The sequence below is a fragment of the Electrona antarctica genome, assembly GCF_951216825.1.
Source record: "Electrona antarctica genome assembly, chromosome: 1".
Lineage (NCBI taxonomy): Eukaryota > Metazoa > Chordata > Actinopteri > Myctophiformes > Myctophidae > Electrona > Electrona antarctica.
The window spans coordinates 53,508,506-53,517,763 of record NC_136806.1 but is presented as its reverse complement, the minus strand read 5'-3'; positions in this window follow the sequence as shown (position 1 = coordinate 53,517,763).

Here is a 9,258-nt window from a genome sequence, read left to right as displayed (position 1 = left end):
TAAGTAAATTGTTGAAAGCTTCAACATAATTTGAATTACAAGTAAAATCACCAATGATGGGCATTATGGCACGTGGAAAAAGGATAAATGTAAATTTATATTGGAAAGTGTTCATTTTGAACCTTTAAAACCACTTATAACCACCTTATAACCACTTTTTCAAATACACTAGTTATTATAATCATAACTCTAATTTATATAAGCTAATTGGATTCCTACATAACTAAAACATAGGGTTAGACACCAAAATTACTTGTCTAGGATGAATAATGGATGAGTAATGGTCTTTTAAGAACTGGCGGCGGCCATCTTGAAAATGACACCTTTCGCATGGTCAAACTTTGGTAAACTTTTAGTATGTTATTAAGGACACCTAATACTACACAAAACAGTTGAGAAACCTTCTGTTGCAATTTTTCTAGGGTAAGGTGCCTTTTTTTCATATATGCCCTCACCTACTAGGAGACATTTATACTTCAAAGCCCAACAGTGTTGCGCACAGAGAACAGCTGATATACAAGCGCAGACCTCTACGAGCGTAGAGGTCTGCGTGCGTGACACCATCGCGGGACGAAGCATAAATTATACTTGATGGGCTGCAGGTGCGCGTGCAGCCGTGCACAAATAGGCTCTGCTGCCGTGACCATGAGCGCACCTCCCGTTCTTATGACAGCGACTGGAGGTGTGGTTTTGAGGACAACTGTTTTGAATTGCTATTATTGTTCAAACACAACAGAAACCGACATATATTTCAAGGGCGAGAGATCCCAATAAAAATCCTAATCATTCTTCCTCCACACCATGAGAAAAACAACATCTGAAAGTTTGATGGGGCATTTTTTACATGTGAGTGCAGTTAGAACTTTTCCATTGCATCTTATGAGAGGTGGTGTTCTTCTGCTGCCTTTATGCACGCGCATGCTGTTTCTTATCAGTGTGACGTCGTCTGATAAGGCGTCTGTCGTTTTTCATGATTTGGAGGATTTCAAAATAATTAAAATCATGAAAAAACGACATGCTATAGTTCATGGTTTCGGAAGACGGACTATAGTCTATCGTTTTTCATGATTTTGGAGTATTTAAAAAAAAATATTAAAAAAAATACGACATGCTATAGTTCATGGTTTCGGATGATTTTGGAGGATTTCAAAAAAAAATTAAATCATGAAAAAACGACATGCTATAGTTCATGGTTTCGGAAGACAGACTATAGTCTGTCATTTTTCATGAGGATTTCAAAAAAATTGAAAATCATGAAAAAACGACATGCTATGGTTTCGGGAAGACAGACTATAGTCCATCGTTTTTCATGATTTGAGGATTTCAAAAAAAATGAAATTCATGAAAAAACTATATGGTTTCGGAAGACAGACTATAGTCTGTCGTTTTTCATGATTTGGAGGATTTAAAAAAAATAAAACAATCATGAAAAAACGGCATGCTATGGTTTCGGAAAATCCTTGACAATGTATGCCTACTGAAAAATATCTACACTAGTGTGCCTATTAGAGCACCAGGACCAGACTGGCTTGAAGTTTCACAGCAGTTTATTCATGTAGTTTATACAGGTGATTTGAACATGGTGAGAATGATGATGGACAAGATGGAAGTGATGATGAATGATCATTTTAACTGACAAGAAAGGAAATGGGTAACAATCAGTATAGTGCAAAAAAAAAACAAAGGCATAATCAGACTTATAAGCCAAACGAAGGTACACACTCATTTAGGCATAACAATTCAAACTATAAACAAACTTAAACAAATCAAATACTAAAAAGGACGTTCTGGTAAACAAGGAGCAAACTTACAAATAATGCATCAACATCAAACACAGGATAGCTGTGGTGTCCCCCAGCACCTCTCCAGTGAGAAAAGCAAATGTTTGTGTGGCTCCTACTAGGCTTATATAGCCCCAGGTGTGCCAAATTAGTATTAGCTCCACCCACCACCAAACAAGGCAAACAAGTCAATCTGCTCTCACAGACTCACACCACCACTCTCAGCTAAAGAGTGGTGGGGCTTTCTACTAACCCGACTCCGCCAGGTGGGGCAGCAGAGAGTACACTGGGTTCCCCCCTCCTGCTGCCATCTGGGAACTCTCAGGCAGACTTGATGCCCGGCCACAAAACGGCCTGGCCAATCAGCGGCAGCTAGAGGCGGGATCAAGGCAGCACTGTGTATGCCTTGATCCCGCCTCTAGCTGCCGCTGATTGGCCAGGCTGTTTTGTGGCCGGACCATCAAATATCTACTGTATTTGATAACAAGACACAGAAAACAAACCAAAACAAATTGCCACTGCCCCATGTCGATTTGGGGCTGGCTATACTGGCAATGTCTATCCTTAGCCGCCCCATGAGAGCTCACAACCCAGGTCTGGTGGCAGAGCCACCTCGGATGAAGGTCTCGGGGCCGACCAGGGGGATGGGTCCAGTCAGGGAACCGGTGTTGGTGGGGAGTTAAGGACCACGACTGCTGCAGAGGAGGTGCTGGGTGTGCATGGATGTGCTGCAGAGATGGGGATGGCACTGGGTGCGTCTGGACGTGCAGCAGCGATGGTGCGCTCTGTCTGGGGAGGTCTCTGGAGGCACCACTAAGAGGGTACTCAGGGGAGGCGTGGTAGGAGCCTGGAAAGGAGCTGGTGGTGGACAGGGCTCTGGTTGAGCAGGCACTACTTGGGCACTTGGAGTGGAGGCATGGGAATGCCTGGAGACTAACCGCTGGGTAGAGAGGTGACGGAGGATGCACTGGGTACGGCTTGGCTTTAAGTCGGGCTGGGGGCTGGATTGACCCAGGACCAGTGATTCAATGTACCCAAAGTTGAAGGGCTTCAACCTTGGGTACTGGGTAGCTGAAGTTGAATCTCTGCCCTTCAATTTTGGGCACTTTTACATGAAGGCTGACCCAAAGTTGAAACAGTTGCCTGGGGGACATCTTTGTGCCTGGGGTCCTCATCGTTGGATATGTTGTTCCCACAACCAAGAAGAGTATTTTACCCTTTACTGGAGGTCCTAGGCCCTAAAATGACCTCATGAGGAAGCGTTGACCTTTACTGAATTGCTTCAGTTTCAGGTTATTTGACCACCTAACTTCAGATTTGGGCACAATTACACCATTGCTTCAGTTTCAGTTAATTTGACTTCTTTCAACTTTGAGCACTTTTACATGTAGGCTGACCCAAAGTTGAAACAGTTGCCAGGGGCACATCTTTGGGCCTGGGGTCCTCATCGTTGGATATGTTGTTCCCACAACCAAGAAGAGTATTTTACCCTTTACTGGAGGTCCTAGGCCCTAAAATGACCCCATGAGGAAACGTTGACCTTTACTGAATTGATTCAGTTTCAGGTCATTTGACCACATAACTTCAGATTTGGGCACCCTAACATGTGGTTTTTAAGTGGTGGGCCTGGGGTCATCTTAGTGGCTAGGAGGTCCAGTGAAAGGCCTACATACTCTCACAAGATGGAGGAACAACATTGTACAATCTGGGAACCCTAGGCCTTTGTATGGCTACATGGCGACTGGTTCAATCCTACCCAAAATCTAGGCCTAAGACGTGACACCTTAAAGTGGGGTACATTGCATCCACTGATCAATCCAAGGGCCTACCACTCCACTCTCTTGATATGTTCTTTCCCAACTCTTGGAGAGTATGTAGGCCTTTCCCTGGACCTTCTAGCCCTTAGGATGACCCGAGGCCCACCACTTAAAAACCACATGCTACGGTGCCCCAATCTGAATTTAGGTGCTCAAATGAACTCAAACTGAAGCAATTCAGTAAAGGTCAATACTTCCTCCTTTGGTCATTTTAGGGGCTGGGACCTCCAGTAAAAGGCCTAAATACTCTCCAAGAGTTGGAGAACAACATATCAAGAGAGTGGAGTGGTAGGCCCTTGGATTGACCCAGGACCAGTGATTCAATGTACCCCACTGAAAAATAGCAGATCTACAAGCTCGTAGCGTGGCACTCGGTGCCGCACTACGAGCTTGTAGATCTGCCCAAAGTTGAAGGGCTTCAACCTTGGGTACTGGGCAGCTGAAGTTGAAGCTTTCAACTTCAGCTATCCAGTGCCCAAAGTTGAAGGGCGCTTCAACCTTGGGTACTGGGTAGCTGAAGTTGAAGCTCTGCCCTTCAACTTTGGGCACTTTTACATGTAGACTGACCCAAAGTTGAAACAGTTGCCAGGGGGACATCTTTGGGCCTGGGGTCCTCATCGTTGGATATGTTGTTCCCACAACCAAGAAGAGTATTTTACCCTTTACTGGAGGTCCTAGGCCCTAAAATGACCCCATGAGGAAGCGTTGAGCTTTACTGAGTTGCTTCAGTTTCAGGTCATTTGACCACCTAACTTCAGATTTGGGCACCCTAACATGCAGTCTTTAAGTGGTGGGCCTGGGGTCATCTTAGCGGCTAGGAGGTCCAGTGAAAGGCCTACATCGTCTTTTTTTTTAAATCCCCAAAAATGATGAAAAACGGCATGCTATAGTATGCCGTCCGAGACCATGGGCTATAGCCCATGGTCAAAATGATGAAAAATGAGGATTTGAAAAAAAGACGAAAATCCAAAAGTCCATGGTCTCGGAGCGATTTTCGTCTTTTTTTCAAATCCTCAAAAATGATGAAAAACGGCATGCTACAGTATGCCATCCGAGACCATGGTTAAAAAAAATACGAAAATCACTCCGAGACCATGGGCTATAGTCCTTGGTCTCGGAGTGATTTGCGTCTTTTTTTCGAATCATCAAAAATGATGAAAAACTGCATGCTATAGTATGCCGTGATGAAAAATGAAAAATGAGGATTTGAAAAAAAGACAAAAATATTTTTCGTCTTTTTTTCAAATTTTTATTCATTTTTTTCAGGTCAAAATGATGGATGTGAGGATTTGAAAAAAAAAATGAAAATCGCTCCGAGACCATGGGCTATAGTCCATGGGCTATAGTCCATGGTCTCGGAGTGATTTGAGTCTTTTTTTCAAATCCTCAAAAATTATGAAAAACGGTCCGAGACCATGGGCCCATCATCAAAATGATGAGCGTGACGAAAAAGTGTGACGAAAAAGCGTGACGAAAAAGCGGACGAAAAAGCGTGACGAAAAAGGGACTCCTGCACATCCAAAAAGACCCGTGGGAGGTGCAAGTCTAGTTAGCAGGCACAGACATTAAAAAGAGAAAACAAAAACTTCCAAGGAAGGGACTGCACACTCCACGGAACAGAGACGTACAACTTACTGCATCAACTTATTTATTTGCACGACGCGTTTCGCCGTGAGCTTCGTCAGGTGCTATACAGAAGTGTGAATGTGTCAAGCATATATATAGGGACATTCATTATACAGATCCACCCCCCCGGGTGTGGTATCAATGATGCAATTCATTTACATGTATGGGAGGGGCAGACTATAGACACATGAACAAACAGATCAAATGGAACCTCTCTTTCCATATACAAAAATATGACAATATAAATATATATAGCAGATGTATAAAACAAAAAACGCACCACAACAGTGCCAATACACAATATAAAGATTTGAAACAGTTAAAATATCATGGGCCTCATTCTAGGGAAAATATGGAGTAGGTCAGGTAAAATAGTCAAAATTAGGGCAACCACATCAATAACTAGAACTGCACTCTGTCGAGTGCTTACTTGCTCGTTGCACTGCGCAAGCAGAGCGTGCAAGTGCTGTAGACCGCTATAAACTTTCAAATCTTAGTCTCACATATTTAATTATTAGATTTAGCTATTTGCTACGTACCTTGCTTCTGAAGGAAAAAGAGTAGTATTTTTAAGTATGGTAAAATCATCGTTACGTCACCGTCAACTATACCCTGGCATTGGTACATATATTCATCACGTCATATGCTCATATGTCCATATATGTGTATATGTCTATATGTATGTATATGTAGTTTTCTGAGTGGTTGGTGGTATAATGTGATCGGCTGGGTGGTTTGATGCGTATGTACTTGACACTGAAACCTATCATCATTACGTCACCATCGTCAACCAATTATACCCTGGCATTGGTACATAATCTTCATCACGATTCACGGAAAACATACCTGCAAGGTCAGCTTCCGTATGTCCGTATGACATCATATCACGTGCATTCTAAGGGACATTGGTACATATCTTCATCACGTTATGGGACATATGCTTCGTAGCATGACAAAAACACACCTGCACGGTCAGCTTGGGGCCAGCATATGACGTCATAACATGTGCTGGCCCCAAACACGCGCATCGTAGCACCTGACTGAAAACATGACTTGCACGCTCTGCTTGCGCAAGTAATAAAGGCTTAATAAATAGGGCAGTGTGGTAATAACACATATGACCATTGGGATTGGGGTTATATAAATGGGCTGAGGTCTAAACTCTCATTTAAGTCATTAGGTTCCATTGTGTTCAGGGTGAAAATCTATACTTCGATACTCCCATAACTGTTTGGTGAAATACATGTGCAAACACAGAAGCGAGATTTGTGAGCTGCTGTGACAGGAGAAGGATGTCATATTGAATACAAGCACCTTAAGGAAATAGGAATACAAACCATTGTGTGTACACTGTTTATACCCTACACTACTTACAGCAAATGACCTCACATAGAAATTATGTTATATAAACAGAGAAACTAACTTTAATTCAATTACATTTGAATACATTGCTGCTACTTTTTTTATATACCCAGTCCCAAACAATTTGTCTATAACGTATAGGCCTACAGGTTACTATTAAATGACTGGATATAGCCCATAGATATTCCATAGCTGCTCCCCACTGTATTACACTGTACCATGGCTCCCTCTAGTGACCGTTTATATTTAGTGCACCGTACGCTCCAGCAGGCTAGTGCGCATGTGCCCAACGATATGTGTGTTTTCCGGTGGCTCGGTAAATGTTTCGGCAGCTGCTGCTAAAATCCACAGACAGAAGAACAATAAGACGTTTGTTAAAACAACATTATGGCGTCTGACTGTTGACACTTTAATAGAGAAAACTAAAAGGTTTGAACAGTGTGGTCGTTAAGCAGCAGGAGGAGGTTTGTTTGTTAGGAGCTCAACCACTGAAAGAAACACAGCTACAGGTAAAAGATGAACTGATTCACCCATGTGTTTTTTCTACATTTATCTTTTATATGATTGACTCATCTTTTAACATGGATCACGAGTCGAATGTCTCTAATATCTGCTTGTTTGTTATAAATGTGATCATAATAATAAACAACCAACGTGTAGCAGCTGAGCAGGGGCCTGTTTCACGAAACTTGGATTGGAGGTTAAACCGGGATTTAACAGATATCCTGGATCAGCGATTAACCGGTTTCATGAAAAATGGTTAATCTTGCCAGATTAATTTAGCCAGTTAACCTGAATATGTTGAGGCTTGATTCGGTTTCATGAAAGCAATGCCACACTAGTTACCATGGAAACTAATGCTGTGGATTTAGCCTTCTCAGGACCAGGCTAACAGCCAGGTTTAACCTAATCCTGATGTCTTTACGGTTCATTAAGCAGTCAATCTGATCACAAACCAATGATTTTGTTCCACACTTATTCAATTATCATGGGTTTATGTTGGTTTATGTATTGGCTTTAGTAGAACAGAATAAACCAGGCTGTAGGCTACAGACTAGCCCGTCTCCGGACCCCCCGGGTTGAGCTCCTTTGGACCCCAACCCATAGGGTCCGGTATCACCAAAGCAAAGCTACATGATAATTCTCAAACGCACAATGACACCGTTGCGTTTGATTTTGCTGCGCTGTTCGTGTGTGATGCTGACATATTCCAAAAGAAGCATATATCTGCTATAGGAGCCAACGGAAACATCAATGAAACTTTCCTTTGGCGCAGAAGCCGTTAAGTATTTTTAATCTTTGTCAGACCGTTTTGGCAGCTCTGAAATTCTCTCTTGTTGACATCCCATTGTACCGCCTCCAGCATCGGGGTTGGCTATCTGCGCCTCCCTACGCGCCTCGTAGGCGCAGCTAGCCAACCGAGATGTCAACAAGGAGGGACCGAAGAGAGAATTTCAGAGCTGCCAAAATGGTCAAGCACAGTTTAAAAATACTTAACGGCTTCTGCGACAAAGGAAAGTTTCATTTATGTTTCCGTTGGCTCCTATAGCAGATATATGCTTCTTTTGGAACAAATAACTAGCACACACACGGCGCAGCAAAGGCGGTTGCGACGGGAAATCGGGTTGTATATTATATTTAACATATATGTGGGAAGGGACCCTACGTCTAAAGTCATCAAAATGTCAGAAAACTTTAACGTAGGGTCCCGAGAGGGGCTAGCTACAGACCAGGATGTAACAAACCTGGTTTTGTTTTAAATCCTGGATTAGTTAATCCAAGTTTCGTGAAATAGGCCCCAGCAGCAAAAATAATATAGTCTATACACTGTTTGGTTGCATCTATTATGCCACTATTATTATTACTAATGTAACCATAACGTTACATCAGTTTGTTGTAGTTATATGATACAGTATCCTACATATTTTGATTGTCCACGAATATAACCTTTTTCCTTCTGTTTAAAGATTTTATTTCACATTGTTTAAATGATCATTAGACGCAGAGCAATAACCTCACCTAACTCCCAGACTCTGTCCCCAGTTAGAGTTCAGAGTTTTAATTAATGTAGAATTATGTGCAGAGAATTTTCATACAAATGTGAGGGATTTGACTACATTATTATTTTTTTGTTAAATTAATCACCACAGCCAGTCAGGAGGAAAGGCACAATGTAGGCTACTACTCACGTGGCTGTTAAAGTTCCAACCTTCTCGTGGTTCCGTTTCCAAAACAGGAGTTTGAAGTAAATCAAATCAAATTAAATCAAGCTTTATTTATATAGCACATGCATTTAAAACAATCGAGATTGACCAAAGTGATTTACACAATAAAATCTAGAAACGGTTATGCATGGCGTGTTGACAGCTTGCGGATCTGTTCTTTTGGACACAACATAATCAATGATGCACGACGCGCGATGGAATATAGGCTACAACTAAACATTTGTGTAACCAAATATAATACCTGTAGGTACTGTAACATTACGTGGGCAACATATGGAACTTGAACATGTTAATGCAGTGAACATTAATTACGTAGTGTTTAATAACGAGGTCAGCAGTCAGCAGCTGCAGCGCACAAGATCCATGAAACCTAGCCGCAATTTGCAACGCTAGATTTTTACCAGCAGCTTCGTAGAAGGTGCTGGTTAGTGTTTGCCCTGGAAACTT